Source organism: Macrobrachium nipponense, chromosome 27 (genome assembly GCF_015104395.2).
Source record: "Macrobrachium nipponense isolate FS-2020 chromosome 27, ASM1510439v2, whole genome shotgun sequence".
NCBI classification, from domain to species: domain Eukaryota; kingdom Metazoa; phylum Arthropoda; class Malacostraca; order Decapoda; family Palaemonidae; genus Macrobrachium; species Macrobrachium nipponense.
Window position 1 is genome coordinate 22,214,069 of NC_087216.1, and position 20,097 is coordinate 22,234,165.

General features: G+C 36.5%; 1 protein-coding gene and 1 long non-coding RNA gene across 7 annotated transcripts in view; one reads left to right on the forward strand and one right to left on the reverse strand.

Moving 5' to 3' along the window:
- Positions 1-20,097, reverse strand: part of LOC135200900 (uncharacterized) — a 486,387-nt gene that overhangs the window by 131,339 nt on the left and 334,951 nt on the right. Inside the window, exon 4 of the long non-coding RNA XR_010311393.1 lies at positions 11,148-11,189. This is a non-coding gene — a long non-coding RNA (uncharacterized LOC135200900). The remainder of the gene's footprint in view (positions 1-11,147; positions 11,190-20,097) is intronic.
- Positions 1-20,097, forward strand: part of LOC135200898 (glutamate-gated chloride channel-like) — a 292,745-nt gene that overhangs the window by 74,214 nt on the left and 198,434 nt on the right. The gene's annotated exons all lie outside the window — the stretch shown is intronic.

Below are 20,097 nucleotides of genomic sequence, written 5' to 3' on the forward strand. Positions count from 1 at the left end.
ATAAGCGATGCGTGAAATCGTCTAAAAGGATTATTATTATTATTATTATTATTATTATTATTATTATTATTATTATTATTATTGCTGTTGTTGTTGTAAAAAATACTGAAATGTAAAATGAGGTTTGAAACTTGCAAATTCTGTTCCTGAGGACATAAAGTACCATTCTTGATATCAAACTATGACACTTTCTGTCTACAAATGCTAATAAAAACACCTACGCTAAGAAATGCTTGACCTGGGGTAGAAGACGTTAAGTCTAAATAAGGAGTTTACAAGCATTAAAAAAATATCACTCGGGTGATAAGAATTAAAATATTTTTTTAGAACTTACTCTCAAGGTTTGGCAGATAGAAGTTAGATAGAAGAATAGAGTTCAAAAAGATAGTCCAGAAATAAGAAGTCCAGGAGTTGGATGTAAAATGTAAGGTATATTTCAGCTTCTTGTTAGTTTATAGAAAATATCCGAAAACTCGAGGTGTGTCAGATTGGAAATGAAGCTTTAAAGTACTAAAAGAAGTTTACACCAGTTTAGTATACGTTCCGGAAACATATTTGAAAACAGAGCATATACTGACATAAACTTACGTATTACAGCATTAAAAAAGATCTATGGCATTTTCATTCAAGATTAAGAAACATATCTGACGAGGAAAGAGGGGCAAACATACATACATACATACACATACCATACACACATACATACTACATACATACATACAGACCTATATATATATATATATATATATATATATACTATATTATATATATATATATTATCAGTATCTAATTACTTTCGAGAAAATATTTTTAAATGATGGGTAAGCAATGACGATGAAAAATACGATCGTATATGGAATAATACACACATATTCGATGTATGAAAGAGTCAAAGGTATAATACTTGTATTTTTCGACAAATATGAGTGCGAGTGGGAAGCTTGCAATACAGTTAGCAATTGATTTATCATATTTGGATGCATTCGGTTCCATACCTTTTTCACCTCCCTTTCCTTTCCATTTCCATCCTCCTCCTTTATTCTCATTTTCAATATGTACATTCGCATTCTATATCTTAACTTATCAACCTAGTTCATTAAAGTTTGCGTGGTAATAATATATTAATAATTTTTTTTTCATAGTAAAATAATTTATCATTAAATAAAAACGGCAAAATAAATACTGTGGATTTCAATTTAACATTTTGGCATAACAACAACAAAAGCAACACAGGAATAAATAAATAATAATCATAATAATAACTAAACTAGAATAATAATAATTAATAATTTAAGAATGGATAACTCTCTTTTTCTGGAAAACTACAATCTATCATTGAGCAAAATTACGAAATATATTGTGATGATTCAGTTTGAAACATTTTTGCTTAATAATAATAATAATAATAATAATAATAATTAATAATAATAATAATAATAATAATAATTATAATGATAATATCTTTTCTAAAATATATTAAACTCTATCACTGATTCAATTTATTCAGTTGAACTACTGTGTTGAGCAAAAACACCAACCACGATATAATTTATAATAATAATAATAATAATAATAATAATAACTAATAATAATAATATAATAACTCCAAGCGAATCTCCTGCCACGCTCAAGAAGGAGCCATCTTCAACCACGCAAGGACTGCTCATAACAAACGGATAAAGAGAAGTGATATTATTCCTAATATCGAAATAATAGACCAGACAACGGTTTATCCCCGACCGTTCTCGCGCCTCCTAGAAGCCCTCCCCCATATAGGCAGGAGAAACCAAATCTTAACATCACCCAAGAAACGTTTCTCCTTCCCACCGCCGCCCGGAGAGCAGCGAACGACCCTCCGACAATATCAGATAATCAGGAGCCCCCACGGGATGACAGGATTCCTGCTACGGACGGAATTCCTGTCGTTCATCCCCAGGTACACTACTGTGGCGCTCGTACGAGAGAATCCCCGGGACCTTCGAGGCGAGATCTACGACTTCGTCCAAGACCGGCCCGACCAATGAGAATGCAACTCTAAAATACCGCCCCACAGACTTTCTTGCTACAGTCTCTTCAAACGACTCGTCCGAGGATGACCTGCGAGAAGGTCGAAACGTCACGTGATACCAGATATACCAGCTATACCAGCAATAATAATAATAATAATATGCTATCAAAACAGATAGGGTGATACGTGCAAATAGACCAGACGTGACGTTGATCGACAAAATCAAGAAGAAAGTATCACTCATTGATGTCGCAATACCATGGGACACCAGAGTTGAAGAGAAAGAGAGGGAAAAAATGGATAAGTATCAAGACCTGAAAATAGGAATAAGGATATGGGATATGCCAGTGGAAACTGTACCCATAATCATAGGAACACTAGGCACGATCCCAAGATCCCTGAAAAGGAAATCTGGGAAAACTAGAGGCTGAAGTAGCTCCAGGACTCATGCAGAAGAGTGTGATCCTAGAAACGGCGCACAAAGTAAGAAAAGTGATGAACTCCTAAGGAGGCAGGATGCAACTCGGAACCCCACACTATAAATACCACCCAGTCGAATTGGAGGACTGTGATAGAGAAAAAAAAATAATGATAATGATAATAATATGCTTTCAGAACCACGAGGCTGGCGGGCAACTTGGGGGCGGGGATGGGGGAGGGGAGGGTGGGGGGGGGAGACGAGAAGAGGAGAAGGAGGAAAGAAGAGAGAGAAGAAGAAAGGGGAAAGAGGTGGGGGTCGGGGGGAGGAAAGAAAGAACAGAATAGAAATACGTACTAGGCGTTTCCCACAGTGGCCTTCCCCCGAGGGGAGAAAATAGTTTCCCACGTTTTCTTAAAAAAGAAGATTTTTAGAGGCCGATTCGTGGCCCCGCCAGCATGTTAATTTCCTTCGGGGGAATTACACTGGCCTCGAGGAATTACCCGCGGTTGTTGGTAATACGAAGCTACAGCATTAAATTTTCGAAACGCAACATCAGCACTTTCGTTATTGGTGGTTGGAGGCAGTTGATTGCGCTGTTTCGTGACTTGATACAAGTACACGGTAGTATACATTGTTAGGTATGTTTTTACATTGTGAAGTGTTTATATAAAAATATTTGTGAGAATTGAAATTGAATAAAAATATAAAAAACGTGATTAATTCATTCTTTTAAAGATTCAATTGTGTAATTATAGTATATATTACACATACATGCACTACACACACACGCACAACACACACACACACACACACATGTATTATATATATATATATATATATATATATCTATATATATATATATATATGTATTGTATGTGGTGTGTTTTCGTACTCACAGGTACGCAGGCTGTGCATATACATTTATGGCTGTCCGTATAGCATGCGTGTACATAATTGTACAGCTATACACAAAATGGCCTACGTTATCCTTTTCTACCTGTTTACCTCCAGATCTATCCATTACGTAGGCGCGTGTGGTTCCACATTGATCATTCCCATCATAAACAAACACCTACGAACGTCATCCTCTCTCTCTCTCTCTCTCTCTCTCTCTCTCTCTCTCTCTCTCTCTCTCTCCGATCTGTGTTTGTGTAAGTATTAGTGTGAGCGTTTGTGATAAGGGACACTTTGCTTTCCTCGTGAAGTCGATGAAATTTTCGGGTGGATATGTGAGCAAAAGCTACGGCTGATCTGTAGCCGTTTGGAAACGAGATTTTGAGAGAGAGAGAGAGAGAGAGGAGAGAGAGAGAGAGAGAGAGAGAGAGAGAGAGAGAGACTGGAACAAAATGGTGCCATGTCGTGTAGGGCACCTTTAAGGGAATAAACTAACAGGATCGGGATAAAAAGAGCTTGTCGAGGAGAGAGAGAGAGAGAGAGAGAGAGAGAGAGAGAGAGAGAGAGAGGGGGGGGGGGGGTGGGGGGGGGATAAAAAAGGGAGATAAATTTGAAATTTCCAATCGTGATAACGAGGATGATTAAGAGAGAGAGAGAGAGAGAGAGAGAGAGAGAGAGAGAGAGAGAGAGAGAGAGAGAGACTTCAAAATGATGATGATGATTATGATCCTGGGGAAGCCATGGGAACGAGCAGTGAGCCATGCTATTAATTTATGCATAATCAAAGGATTCCATGAACAACGCCAGGCAGTGTTGCCATGGAGAGAGAGAGAGAGAGAGAGAGAGAGAGAGAGAATGGGTTGTGTGACGATAGGTAGGCGGATAGAGACACGCGGTGGGTGAAGTTAAAGGGAAAATATATAATAAATAAATGACAAGAGAAGAGAGAGAGAGAGAGAGAGAGAGAGAGAGAGAGAGAGAATAGAAGAAAACGGAGGTCACTGTACGAGGGCTGTAAAAGAGTTAGACATGAGAAGGATTTGGTACGTACAATCGACACCAAATTTTATTTATTCAGTGAAAAAATAAAAATAATTAATTGCAGCAAAGATGTGTGGATCAAAAGGCGAAGTTAATTCTCCTCTCTCTCTCCTCTCCTCTCTTCTCTCTTCCTCTCTGTCTTCTCTCTCTCTCTCTCTCTCCTCTCCCTCCTAGTAATAATAATTTTCTTTCCGCTTAAAAGAAAATGTGTGATCAAAGAAGTTAATTGTCTCTGTGTTCTCTCTGTCTTGGTCTTGTCTCTCTCTTCTTCTCTCTCTCCTCTCTTTAGTAATTAATTAAATTATTAAATTCAGTCTCAAGGATGAATTACAACTGTCACTACGTTTAGCATATACACACAGATATATATATATATATTATATATATATATATATATATATATATATATATATATATATAGATAATTTTCCAACTTCTTTGGCTTATCATTCCGTACAAATGACTATTTCATCTATTTCCTACATTGTTATTTCAAGTAAAATTCCAGCCTCCCCTTCGATAAGAGAATTGTTTCTGAGAAATTACAAGTCTATTAATTTTGTAACATTTCCATCCAGTGAAAAAATCCCACTTCCTCCTCATTTGCATACTTATGAATTCCTTTATGTTGTCTCGTGTCGAAAGAATTCACCCAAAACCTTCGATGCTAAAACGAATTATGATTTCATTTTACTAAAAGGAATCCATCGATTTAAGGAGAGGATGAACTACAAAAGACAAAGGGATATTAAAGGATAAATTTATTGCAATGACGGCAACGTCGGCAACGTTGTAATGAAATTGAAAACTTGATTTTATTACGAAAGTATTTCCAGTGAAATATTTAAGAAAGATGTAAACCAAATGGGATAAAAGAAAGGCATAATTCACTATTGGACTGAAATTTTAAACGGATTACTATGCTTCAAGTACATTAAACTCAGCAATGTTATACTCAAAGCATTAGAAAATAACTGTTATCAATTCAAACAATTTTTAACACAAGGATAAAATCAAGCACAAAATGTACGTTAAATTCAGCAACAATATTCTAAAAGCATTTGAAAATAATTGGTGTTAATTTAGCTCTGTCTGAAAATTTGTTTGGTGCAAGCGTAATAGCATACATAAAAGATTAAATAAGCACAAAAAGGATTATATTTAATGACACTCACGAGGAACACGCAGGAATGCAAGAATATATCTACTATACACTTTCTAAAGTGTCATAAAAGAAAGGAATTCGAAGCCCCGACGAAAAAGCCTTCCCAACCATGAAACGAAAAACTATATATACACTTGCCATATATAAAGGCCAAATAGATGCAAGGGACGGAGAAATTGGAGAATGATACAAAACGGAAAAAAAAAGACGAAAAAAAGCAGAAACCCGAGAAGGACCTGTCCTTGTAGTTCAAGTGCATGTGTCGTTCTTTTGAAATAAACTCATATTCCTCGTCTGTCAGTTCAGAATAAAAGGAAGAAAGAATAGAGAGAGAGAGAGAGAGAGAGAGAGAGAGAGAGAGAGAGAGAGAGAGAGAGAGAGAGAGAGGTGTCAGTTTAAACTCGAAAAGAAAACCTGAGAGAAAAAAAAACGTGCACACACCCACAATATATATATATATATATATATATATATATATATATATATATATATATATTGACAGAGAGAGACTAAAGACGTCATATCGATGCAAGCAGCATATTCTGTGGGCATGTGATATGTCCTTCTCGCGGAATGAAAAGCCTCTCTCTCTCTCTCTCTCTCCTCCTCTCTCACCTCTCTCTCTCTTCTCTTCTCCTCTCTCTCTCTCTCTCTCTCTCTCCAAGTTTTTTCTTTGTTACGTCTTTTTACATTAGACTTGTCTCTTCATAGTTTTATTATTAGATTTGTAAGTTTGTTTTCTGTTCTCATGAGGTTACAAGTAACTACATTTTTGTACAATTATACTTCCACTTAACAGACTTTACTTCATAATTGCGGTCAAACCCTCACCCTCATAAATTCCAAAAATAATTCTTTTAATCTGCAGTTTTTTAAGTAATGAGAAAGCTATTGCACACTCCAAAACGTATTACATTGAAAATTCTTTTTAATGGCTCGGTTACATAATTTTTAAAAATCATTCAATGATACTTGCTTCTCATTTAAAAAAAATATTCATGGAGGACTTTCTTTTAAATTTCCATCATTCCATCAACTTATAATGCGAATAAAAGCTAATATTTTTCTGTTGTTTTTGACCAAACTCTAACAGCCCTGTAACGATGTTGAAAAATATGGAAACTTTCTCATTCTGAAATATTTTCTGCTAGATTAAATGAATTCTGTAACATACATTACAACGTGAACTCTTTTTCAAAAAAGAATAATTCTCGATTGCAGCCCTATCATTTCCCCTTTTAGGAGCAAAAGCGTAAAATTATTGTTGTGAATTATTGAAAACGAATATTTTACCGCCTTAAATATGATCATACAGCATTTTTCTACAATAGTGAACACCTGGTACAAATTGCTGGCAAAAGAATATATGTGGCTTTTTATCTTTAGGGAGTTGACGAAATGAAATTGGGTTTCGCGAAGATTCCTCAGGAATTCAATCATTTTCTTATTTTTGTTGACTTGTTTGTGTCTCCCCTTCCGATCTCATATAGCTTTGGAATTTTCTCCTTTCTTTTTTTCATGACCTTTTTTTATGCTTTATGACACAAGAAGATTTTAAACTGTTTATTTTGTCCTTTTTCGTGTTTGATTTTGGGCCTAGCTTTGTATATTAAGGATGACAGTTATCATGATAATGATAATGATAAAGATGATGGTGAAAGCTACGTCCAAGAATCAAGCTGCGTAGCATCTCGAATAATCCCTCCCACAAATCTGCATGTCAGAGAGAGAGAGAGAGAGAGAGAGAGAGAGAGAGAGAAGACCTCCTTTCACGTAAGGAGGAGCGTCAAAGACTTCCTCTTCCAACCCTGACGTGAATGCACACGCGTCCGGATTAGATAATCTGACAAATCCCGAGAACATTGCCTAACAAATCGCAAAATCACGTGATAAGCGTAGACGGCACTGATAAGGTAATGTGATTACCTGGAGTGTGACGGGCGTGTAAACAGTCTTCGCTCTTCGGGCTGAGCTGAGAGACAGCTCTTCAGGGCCGCGCAAAACGACCACAAACTTTCACGTCTGTTGGTCCATGTTCCTCCTACTTCTTCGCCTCCTGTTGACCAAGACGGTCTCAGGAGGAGGAGGAGGAGGAGGAGGAGGAGGAGGAGAGGAGGGAGAAGGCTTTAGAGGGGGAGGGGAAGATGAGGGGGAGATGCAGAAGAGAGGGAGGGGTTGGGGGAGATATTTGTGCAAGGGGGGGTAGCCGTTGATCTAACCGCCTGAATAATTCAGAGATCCGCTCCATTGGATTTGCAGAGATATTGGCAAGATTCACCCACGCAAGGTCCTACACCTCTCTCTCTCTCTCTCTCTCAGTTGTTGTTTGTCGTTCAGTTAACATGCTGCGTCAGTTCTACTCGTCCATCATTTTACGAAAATGGACGTATGTGAGGTAGTTACGTTGCACTAAACCGAAGGCTGGTATATAAAGGAAAATTAATACATACATACACACATACATGCATACTACATGCATACATACATACTATATATGATCATATATATAAATATAGATATATATAAATATATATATATTATATATAGTATATATATATATATATATATGTAATGCCTTCATTCAAAAATAATTACCCACCTTCTTCATCTGTGAGCTTATTGATAATGACCATCCCTTTTCGGGAGGCTCCCAATCAGATATCGCTTCTCTCTATCTCTCTCTCTCTCTCTCTCTCTCTCTCTCTCTCTCTCGTGGCTGAGCCCCATTCTCCTTCTCTTACATTTTTCTTCTTCTTCTTCTTCTTCTTCTTCTTCTTCTTTTCCCCATAAGGCCGTTGGCTTTCTCGCCCCATCGATCTTTGCATTCATAAAAGAGAGGCGAGCTTCCACAACGCGAGGAAAAATCTGCCCGGACAAATACACGCTTTTAAGAATATTAGCCCGTCTCGGTGGGCTAAATAAAAGTTAAACCGAGAATTCGATAAAAGGGGAGAAAGGTACAATGAATAGTGAAATAGTAAATGCCACCCGAGATTCATATCATTTTAGTTTTCTAGTTTTCTGTAAAAGAAAACTATTGAGATGGCTGTTTGTATATGTTAGTCCGCACTTTTTCTGTCCGTCCTCAGATCTTAAAAACTTCTGAGGCTAGAGGGCAGCAAATTGGAATGTTAATCAACCATACCAACCCCCCCCAACCCCCACCCCCACAATCATCAAACATACTAAATTGCAGCCCTCTAGCCTCATCGATTTTATTTTTATCTAAGGGTAAAGTTAGCCATAGCCGTGTGGTTGGCAACTATATACGACAGGCCACCATCGGGAAATGGTTCAAGTTTCAAGGACCGCGGCTCAAACAGCATTATACCGAGCCCGCCCAAAGATAGATCTATTTTCGGTTGCCTTGATTATGCGCTGTACAGAAAAATCGATTGTGCCGAAGAAACTTCGGTGAATACTATTCTTGTTCAATAATTTTATCAGGAAACTGGCCTCGTTCATTTCTGATTTAATCTTCTTAAGTATAACTGGAAATGACTTGTAATTATTGTGATCTAGATTACTGAGCGTTTCATACTTATATATATTTACCAGCATTATGTATAATTAAAATTAAAGGTTATTAAAACATTGTTAGAATCTGACCCTTTGCTTAAAAATCCTCGATAGATTGAATATAAATTTAATTGTTGAAAAAATATTTTAAGATTTACTTTGCCATATAAAAAAGTGACCTCTCCTTTTCTCAAAAGCGTCTTGCAATTGACTGAAACTCTGCTTAAAAATACTGATTAAATGCAATTTAAATTATTTTTTAACATACATTTTCCTTTATAAAAAATAGTTTCATCATATTTTTTCACAAGCATCTTCCAGTTATCAAAACAATTCAACTCGTTAAGAAATCGAACAACGCACGAGAGAGAGAGAGAGAGAGAGAGAGAGAGAGAGAGAGAGAGAGAGAAGCCAACAGACTCCGGGCACTCCATTAATGGATCCCTAAGCCACTCGGCTTAATTGCATCCCCTGGTATTTAGTGCCATTTTGGGGTACTGTGCAGCTACGTGAACGCATAATTACCGTTCTTGACTCGAAATTTTTTACCCCCTCTCTCTCTCTCTCTCTCTCTCTCTCTCTCTCTCTCTCTCTCTCTCTCTCTCTCTCTCTCAAGGTCTATTGCTCCCGGGGTGGAAGCGGCAGCTGTATCACCTCCGAGTTTTTCTCTGGGGTGAACTGTTTGACAGTCTATAACCTGCGAAGTGTAAGTCCCTTTTAGTTATTCGACTCTGGATACGTATAAATTTTGTTTTATCGTTCTTGCTGAGTTTTTTTTTTTTTTTTTTTTTTTTTTTTTTTTGAAGGGGGGAAGGGGGAGGGTTGTTTTTTTGCAGTCTGCTCCTCACCTCTCTCTCTCTCTCTCTCTCTCTCTCTCTGGAGGTCTGTGGATGTTCGCGGTCGTACTCCTCGGAGTATCTCATAAAATCAGTTATGGTACATGCGAGTATACGAGCATTTTGAGTATTCCTAAAACCATATACATTCAAGAAACGAAGAAACTTCTACGAGGTGGATCTAAATTATAAGTGATTTTACGAAATAAACACTTAAGTGTCAGAGAAGATATATTCCACGCGGATATAATTTATGAAGATATATACCACGTGGATATAATTTATAAGAAATTTTACGAAATAGACAACTAAGTGTCAGAGAAAGTAATTCGGGGGAGATTGGAAGTCAACGCAACCCTTGATTTGTTTCCGTTATCTGGCGTTGCAACGATTGAGGTCATAACGCCTACACCACAGGAAAAATACAATTGCCTTTAGAAGTGAAATACAACAAGACTCGCCCTGCATGGACGGTTGTGATACTCCTTAGTGTCAGGCCACTGATTCCGAACTTTTTACAATTCAAATTCCATAAAAATCTATTATTATTATTATTATTATTAGTAGTTAGTAGTAGTAGTAGTAGTAGTAGTAGTAGTATTATCATAAATAGCAGTATGTGGGCTACATTTAAGACCTAATTAAACTGCAAAGTCGGTCATCTAAAGCAGCTAACAAAAAGGGCCCCCACTACCTAAATCTAGAGTCAAAACTATAAACGGCCCCATTATCCAACCCACTCAAACTTCTCTTAAAAGACTATGATACAGTAGTCGCCCGTCAACTGTCAACATGTATGTCACCACAAAAAAAAGCTTTAAAAATTTTCTAAAAGAAGTGACTGAAGTAATTTATGAATGGTTGCAGAGACGCAGAGCTGCCTTTAATGAGAGGAAGGGTAGGGGGGGAGGGGGGGAGAAGGGGGGGGGGGGAGTGGGGGGGAGATAGTGTTAATCAATACTATCTAGTCATGGTCACGGGAATCCATCAATTTTCTCGAGGAGGATGGAATCATTACGGAAAAAGTTCGGGACAGTGATCTTGAAATCATCATATCCAGTGACCTAACGTGGTCAGTTGTAATAGATGGAATAATTGCGGTCAGTTGTAATAGATGGAATAATTGCAATCTGCCAGTACTAAGCAAGTAATGGGCAACACACTGATTCAAACATACATAATGAATTGTTCAAAACAAAGACGAGAACGAACGAAGAAAATATGAAAAACTGAGAATATAAAAAAACTATAAACTTTCCTTACCTTCCTTATCGCAGAAGGGATAAATCTTGCAGTATACATTTCCTGCAAAGAATATATACATAATAAATAAACCAAATAAAATAAAATAAAATAAAAATTACTCATTTATAAAACAAAATAACGAAGTTTTATATTTATCAACTTTACCAAGACTAACCCTCACTACAGGCGTTGGCTGCACGAGTGAGTATATATGATAGTATATATATATATATATATATATATGAGTATATATATATAGATATATATTAGATATATATATACCACATATATATCCACACATATATATACACGATAAAATACACATATATATACACGATAAAATAAACCATATTTGCCTGTTTTGCCTCAACTGTGGAGAACTTGAAACAATTTTACCTTCACGACTTACAAAATTATTTGTGAGTGGGGCAAGTTTATAATCTCATCTCTAACAAAATCAAGAACAAGATTCATTTCGTGGACTCATCTCAGCATTCTCGGGCATATTGCAACACAGATAACTGTACGTTACGACGTATTCAGCTCGCAATGCAGGTATGACGTCATTATTCGTTATCTTGACAAGTTCAATCAGCAAAGAATCTACAAATAGCATGAAACGCCCCCTCCCTCCCCTACAAGTGGATTCGTTCTACAGGTATTCTGCAGAGGTATTCTCTCTCTCTCTCTCTCTCTCTCTCTCTCTCTCTCTCTCTCTCTCTCTCTCTCTCTCATTCAAATATCTATCTACATATCTTCCAAACTGCCACTGCAGTACTCAACTATTCGTCTTCATCTGGTTAACATAAGTGTTCTCTCTCTCTCTCTCTCTCTCTCTCTCTCTCTCTCTCTCTCTTCTTCTCTCTCTCTCTCTCTTAATTAACCATTGAATAAATTTAATTTATGTACAGCTTATGTGACACTATTTATCACGTTCATCTTTCTTAATATAAAATGCTCTATCTATCTCTCGCTCTCTCTCGCTCTCTCTCTCTCTCGCTTCTCCCCCCTCTTCTCTCTCTCCTCCAAAAATTTTTTTCTAATCTATTAACTTTATGTATGCCGTAAATCTTTATCTATCTTATCTATCTTATCTAATCTATAAATGCTCTCTCTCTCTCTCTCTCTCTCTCTCTCTCTCTCTCAATTAACAATTTATATAATTTATGTACAGTTTCTGCACTATTTATCAGTTCATCTTCATCTTCTTAATATAAATGCTCTCTCTCTCTCTCTCTCTCTCTCTCTCTCTCTCTCTCTCTCTCTCTCTCTCTCTCTCCCCAGATGCCGTACTCCTTTGCTGCAGTACAGAAACCTTCCTCGGGAATCTTCTGCTATGCTATGTTGCTTTAATTTTTGTTTGTTTGTTTTCTGTTTTTGTTTTTCTGTATATTCTCATTATATTTTATTTCTGTCTGTTGTTGCTTTGTTTTGTTGGATGTTTTGCTTTATACATTGTTATATGTTTTTAAACAAATTTTTTAAAAAGGTTAGGAAAGATTGTTCGGTAATGTAAGGCGTCTGAAAATAAATAGATTTTGTTCTAGTTAATTTAAAAATGTAAAAATTATTCTTCGCTTGACAACACCATAAATACAATTCATATGAAACAATTCTTATAAAAAATCATTCTTATAATTTACAAATGTGAAAATTATTCTTCGCTTGATATAAATAAAAATATAATTCATATGAGACATCATTCTTGTAAAAAAAATGCATCTGTTATGAAAACCATCTAGCCTCTTTGAACCCAAGTAGTTATTATCTTTTTACATAAAAGTGACACTTCGATGGTATATTAATGATGTTCACGTTTCATTTTAATATACACAGTGACTTTTTGAAACAAAGGTAAAATTAATCTTTCTCTCTATTTTGCCAAGATGATTGTGTCTTTGTTAATGAAATGTAAATAATAAATGTTTTAGGTTATAAATATCTAAAAATATAAAATACTATACATAATGTGAATCTTTTTTGTTTAGGTAAATATTCATGATCTTCAGTTATTAATATATTCGTTGAAATGTTGGGGAAAAATTATTTATTCTTGCAGAGAGAGAGAGAGAGAGAGAGAGAGAGAGAGAGAGAGAGAAGAAGAGAGAGAGCGACGAGAGAGAGATTGAGAGAGTCTGAGAGAGAGAGAGAGAGAGAGAGAGAGAGCATTCCTTTAATAACACCGCGTATCCTAGGGGCAAAATCAATACAGTTATTCAGGAAAAAAATGTCGATTCAAACATGATGAAAAGTACCCACATCCAGGTTAATTAATACTTAATTGCAAAGTCTATGCCTCTGAAGACTTATTCAAATCCCCAAAAGGGATTTCGATCCTCTTGATCCCCTCTTACGTATTCCTCGAGGAACAAATCCTTGAAGAGGATATCCTTGCGCTAGTAGGAGGTGGGATTCATCCATTCAATAACAGCGAGGTGGAGAAATTCTGGTGTTAGTAGGATGAAAAATCTCAGCAATAGAAAATTATACGATAACAGCAGTAATGGGAAATGAAGTACAATAATGGGGAGACAAAATGATCATTTCAGTAAGATGGCAAAATATTCCTTGCAGTAATGGGAAGACAAAATGCTTCCTTCAATATTGGTAAGACAAAGTGGTCCTTGCAATAATGTGAAGAGAAAATGTTTCCTTCAATAATGAGAGGACAAAATATTCCATGCAGTAATGGGAAGAGAAAATGTTTCCTTCAATAATGGAAAGACAGAGTGGTCCTTGCAATGAGAAGATGGTCCTGCAGTAATGGGACGGTAACATGTTTCTTTCAATAATGGGAATACAAGATATTCCTTGCAGTAAGGGTAAGACAAAATGTTACCTTAAAAAATGGGAACATAAATTGTCCTTGCAGGTAATTGGAAGACAAAATGGTTCTTGAAGCAAAGGAAAAACAAACTGCTCCTTGCAGATAGAAAGGCAAAATGGTCCTTGGAATAATGGGAAGACAAAATGTTCCTAGCAGCTGTTGGAAGACAATTAGCTTATGCAGTACTCGGAAGACCACATTGTCCTTGCGGTAGTGAGAAGAAAATTGGTTCTTGCGGTAAGAAGGCAAAAATGTCATTGTAGTATTGGGAAGACATAATGGCCCTTGCTGCAACAGAAAGGCAAAATAGTCCTTGCAGCATTCAGATGACAAACTGTCCTTCCAGCAATGGGAAGGAAACACATCCTTACAGTAACAGGAAGACAAAAGGCTCCTTGCAGTAATACGAAGGAATCATATCCTGCCAAAATTCGAAGGCGAGGAGATCCTACACTTACTGGAAAAAAAGGAGTCCACCCATTACTCGGAAGGCTCATTTGATCCCCCTACGATAATAGGAAGACAAAGAGATCGTGGCACAAACAGAAAGAGGGAAGAGAGGTCCTTTAAATAACAGGAGGAGGAGGAGGAGTTCCTGAACTCATCGGTGTCTCCTCCGACTTTCGAAGTAGAAACAGTAATCACCCCGCAGCCCTTGCAATCCCCATGTAATCCCCTACCGAGTCTCCGGCAAAGCTAGAGCCTTCGCCCCCAACCAGGCCAACAACCCCCCCCCCCAAACCCTTCCATTCCCCCTTCCCCTCCCTCTCTCTTGGCCATCCAGCATCCCTTAATCGGGGATTCCAACTCTGTGTAATCCCCTGCCTTGTAATATGTCCGTGGGATGGAGAGAGTGGAAACAGAAAAATTAATCTATCTCACGTCTGGCGCTGCCCCTGGATTGAGTAATAGCCTCCATGACAGGGAGTTTAGGGGAGCTTGCGATTTCCCAGAGAGAGAGAGAGAGAGAGAGAGAGAGACGGGGTCGCTTGTTACCACGGACCTCAGTTTGAGAACAATATATCAGGGTGGTATTAACAAAGCCCATGGGTACCACATGCCGCTGGTTATTACGGGGACAAAGTGATGGAAGAGATGCTTGCTTAGAATCTAATGGCGGCCACTACTTCTGCCTCACTGGTATGGCACTAAATATGTCTGCCGTCTTTATCTGCTGCTGCCTTCATAAATTGCTTAAATACCGCAAAAATCAAATATACAAATACAAGCAGTGAGTAAATAGCATACGTTTGCCAAAAAACCAGTTTCTTTAGCGACAAAGAAGTCAAATGTTTAACCTTGGTCAACCTATGGTTGACCTTCTATCTTTGTGCGTGTTTGTATACACAAACACGCAACAAAAGCATTAGCAATTTTGATGGAGGAAGCAATAATTATATGTATATATATTGAATGATTCTTAAATTAATAACATTCATATGAAAATTCAAATAATTAATAATCTATGTATAATTGCCCATTGAAATGTCAATATACATGCATACATAGCTACATCACTTTCCTGTGGTATTCGTTATACACACACACACACACACACACCACACACATATATATAGGTATATATACCTATATTATCTTTTATATATATATTATATTAATAAGTATATATACATATATAATATATATTATATTATATATATACTATATATATATATATATTACTATATATATATATATATTATAAGTATATATATATATATATTATATAATTTTATTAACATTATATATATATAAGTTGTGTGTGCGCGTGTGTGTGCGTGCGCGCGTTTGCAAGCGCGCACTGGCATGACTTATTTCATGTCCATATTAGAATGACGCAAATCCCGGTAATCTACGGGATTAATTTTTTCTTGCTATAAGTTATGGGGTATAATCAGGAGGATTTAAAACCGTTGGGCCATCTCTCAGACATTCAGGAAGATCGAGTGGCGTTGCCAAAACAGGAAAGATTAAAATAAGCAAACTTGGTTCTTTATTTCTTTCTGTCTGTCAGGGTGTCTATGCGTCTATGTTATTTCTCTTATATACAGGAATTGTATGTATTGCATAGAAGCTGATCTAGTTACGGCCACGACCCTAATTCACTATTTATCTATGAAACTGTATATATACCTCAATCTTACATACAGTTCCCCTTGCAAGTGTCATCTCTGAATCAGCAATGGCAGTATAAATATATCAATGACTTCTGTTTTGTCCCTCAAAAGCAACCTGACACCGGAGCCAATGTGGCAAATCCCTTAACTCATCTGTATGTAAACTGTAATTTGTCCCCCATCACCATTAGCGTCCAACTCTCTCGGCAAATCTCGGCTGCGTTCCTTCAAGGGTCTTGGAGGGAAGGAAACGTTCTCGCTAGAGTTGCTGCGTTCAATCGGTGCAAATTATGCGGCTCCGGAGAACCAGGATGTTTATCGCAATATCTGGTGTCTTCGACTGGGTTCAGAAACTCGTCAAGAGGATTTTTGTTGAGTTGCCGTCCTCGACTCGTGAGAGCCAATAGACGACGCTCCTCTGATGATGGCGTCAATTCACCGTGCGTTGAACAGGCTTTGCGAAAGGGTACATTAGCAGTTTAAGAGGCAAGTAGTTAGGACAGTTTATACCGACGACTACATAGTAATTCTCAAATTTAAAGGCGAGAGGAAAATTTTACAGGATGCAATTCAATGACTCTTTTGGTTGCTATCAGTGAGTGATTGTTGAAGTTCATGATAATACTACATGAATCCCTTCTGAATAATATATACCATAATAATATACGTTGAAAAAATGGAAGACATTAAGTGAATGACTACTCTGCAGAATTATAGGAAAAATGACTCTACTTTTCCTTGGTTAATCTGGACTACAGACACGAAACAAATCCGGTTCTTTCATCATATCTTGACTGCATTTTCTCAACCTTTTAAAACGTAGTACTTCACATGTTGCTCTTGAGTCTTTCCTTATCTGACCTAAACCTTGAGGTCACTTATCTTAGCGTTGACTGCTTAGCTTATCATCAATCATATTTTCCGCTTCCATTCTCATGTGGCTTTGCAGGGAGGAAAATTAAAACCCTTGTGTGAGCACAATTCTCACTCTTGCCTCTACTCCCCATCTGGTTATGATTTTACCTCGAATTTTGCCTGTTTTATAACCTTACTTGTAAATGCACATAGTTCATAACCTTACCTATATATTTACATTTATTTTTACCTTACAAAATTTCAGCTCGATCCAAAGAACTAACTTTTCGGACCAAAAACCGAGTGTGAAAAATAGACTGATTGTTCTCATTAAGATACTTTATTTTTATCAGATAATACTCACTGCTAACTTAAAAAAAAACAGTTGTTACATTATTCATCAGAAACGTTTGAATCATTCATTACTCAACAACCAGAAAAAAAACTGATAACTGCGCTTCGTGATCGTACCTTTTCGAACCCTGATAATCCTCGTGAATAAGTAAAGTGAACTCTGGTGAAAAAAAAAAATTACTGACGATTCCTCTAATGGCTAGAAAACTCTAACAAAAGTAGCAGGAATTTGTCAGTAGCCTTGAAGGCTTTTGTTTCATAATGCGATGAGCCATGCTGTAATATGATATTAGCACTCGTTCTGTTAAGTGGGGACAGTTAATTCTGCTTTTTATAAAATGAAATGGTTTTTTATGAGCACGCTTGTAATGTTAATGTGAGTTATATTTACAACAATGCTTGTTAATCATAGCACATATATAGCTTACGCTTCTGTAAATTGTGGAAAGTAGAAATTAAATATACATACTTCCATACATATTTTATAAATAAACACACTATGTTTCTGTAAAGAATGATAAGAATACTAAAACAAATAAAATATACACATACATACATAGCACATACATAACCTATTTTTTTTAAAGAATTATAAAGTACTAAAAGAAATAATACATACATACATACATAATCAATGTTTTTGTAAAGAATGATAAAGTATTAAAACAAATCATATATACATACATGCATACTTATATACCTACCCTATGTTTTTGTAACAAATGATAAAGTACTAAACCAAATCATACACATATGCATACATACATTATGTTACTGTAAAGAACTGTAGATTACTAAACAACTAAATACTGAAAAAAATTGAAGTTAATGTGCTGAACCACTCATGATCAATTAAGCCCCCCCCCCCCCGCGGACCACCCTTCACCTATATATACTGAAGCCCCCATATAGTCTCTGGAAGTTATAAGTAATCGCTATCAGAGCTAGAAAATATTGCCCAGGTAATCGGATGAGTTGATGAAGGCAACTCATATAATAACCATCTTTATTTTATTTTATTATTGTTTTTTTTTTGGCCTGGTTGATTAATTTTCATTACCTCTCACCCAGATTCATTTTCCCTATATAATATACGTCTTTCGGTTTCTTTTTTTTTGGATTTTTATTTTTTTCTTTTTCTTACTCTCTCAAGAAAAGAGTCGATCTGAAGACTTCGATTATATATATATATATATACAATATATATATATATATATATATATATATATATATATATATACATATATATATAAATATGAACAAGAGATGACAGGCGACCCCCCCCTCCCCCCTCTCTCTCATTCTCTTTCAATTATATGTATACAGGAAATACATATATATATATATAAATATATATATATATATATATATATATATATATAAAAAATATAAAATATATAGATGTATATATATATATATAGATATATATCTATATATCTAACGTATATATATATATATATATATATATATATATATATATATATATGTATATATAATATATATATATAGATATATATATATATATATATGTACATCATATGTATATATATCGTAATCTAGAATAGAACCTTGCAGTCCTCTTCTCTTTCTCTCTCCCCTTCCACCCCCCAAACCCTTTCCTCCCTACCCGACACCGGTGCTCAACGGACGACTCAGTAGTCGCATTGATTAATCTCTCAGCCAACAGAGGATAGAATTAATATTTATCTGAAGATTAATAAAACGATATCGCATGTCTGCCTCTGGGCGTCTGTCATTAATCTTTCGCCGGATCAGATTTCAACGAGAACTGTTTGCTAGAGTCGCACTTCTTTTTTGTGTTTTTGTTCTTTTTCTCCTTCTTCTTCTTCTTCTTTCTATTTAGAGTTTTTACTGGGGTCATTATTTTCCACTTTTATACTGCGCATGTTCTTAATAGATCACCTTTCTCATTATATGAAAAGTTAAACGGACTGGTTTTGTTTCTTCTCCAATCAGGTCAAAGGTTACATAGATTAGTTTAGTTTTTGTACCAAACTAGCCTTCAGTAGTCTTGCATAAGGTCTTAGCTCTCTTGCAATAGATGTTAGCTATCTTGCAAGAGATCTTAGGCTCCTTGCAATAGATCACAGACATCTTGCAACGGAACATAACTATCTTGCAAAGCATCTTAGTCGTCCTGCAACAAATATTACCAGAGTTCCAACTGATCTTAGCCATAATGCAAATTATCTTGGCCATCTTGCAATAGATTTCAGCATGGGGGAGGGGAGATCAGCCGTTTTACAACGATCTTAGCCGTATTGCAACAGATCCTGGCGGCCTCGCACCAGATCATAGCTGTCTCTCAACAGAATTTAGCTTTCTTGCAAAAAAATCATAGCCACATTGTAACAGAAATTAAGTTGCCTTGAAAAAGATTTTAGCTACCTTACAACAAGTCATAGGTATCTTGCAATACACATCTTAGTCGTCTTGAAAAAGCTCTCGAGTCGTCTTGCGACGGATTTGAGCTGTCTTACCACAAATCATAGGTCTCCCGCAATACGTTTTAGTCGTCTTGCAATAGATCTTAGCCGTCTACCATCCTTCAGATTCCTGCAATATATCTTTGTTCCTCTATACCTCCTTCAGCTCACTCATCGCCTCCAAATCTTTTTCGCAGCGGAATATTAGCTAATTAATCTGTTCTCTGTCATCTGTTCATTTCTGTACGAGAAGACAGACGGGACACAGGTTGAGACTCATAGCTAGCCCGGGCATGAACGATGAAAGAGAAAGGACGTCATAAGCCCACTCCTGAATTGGGTGATCAAAAGATTGTCTAATTGACACT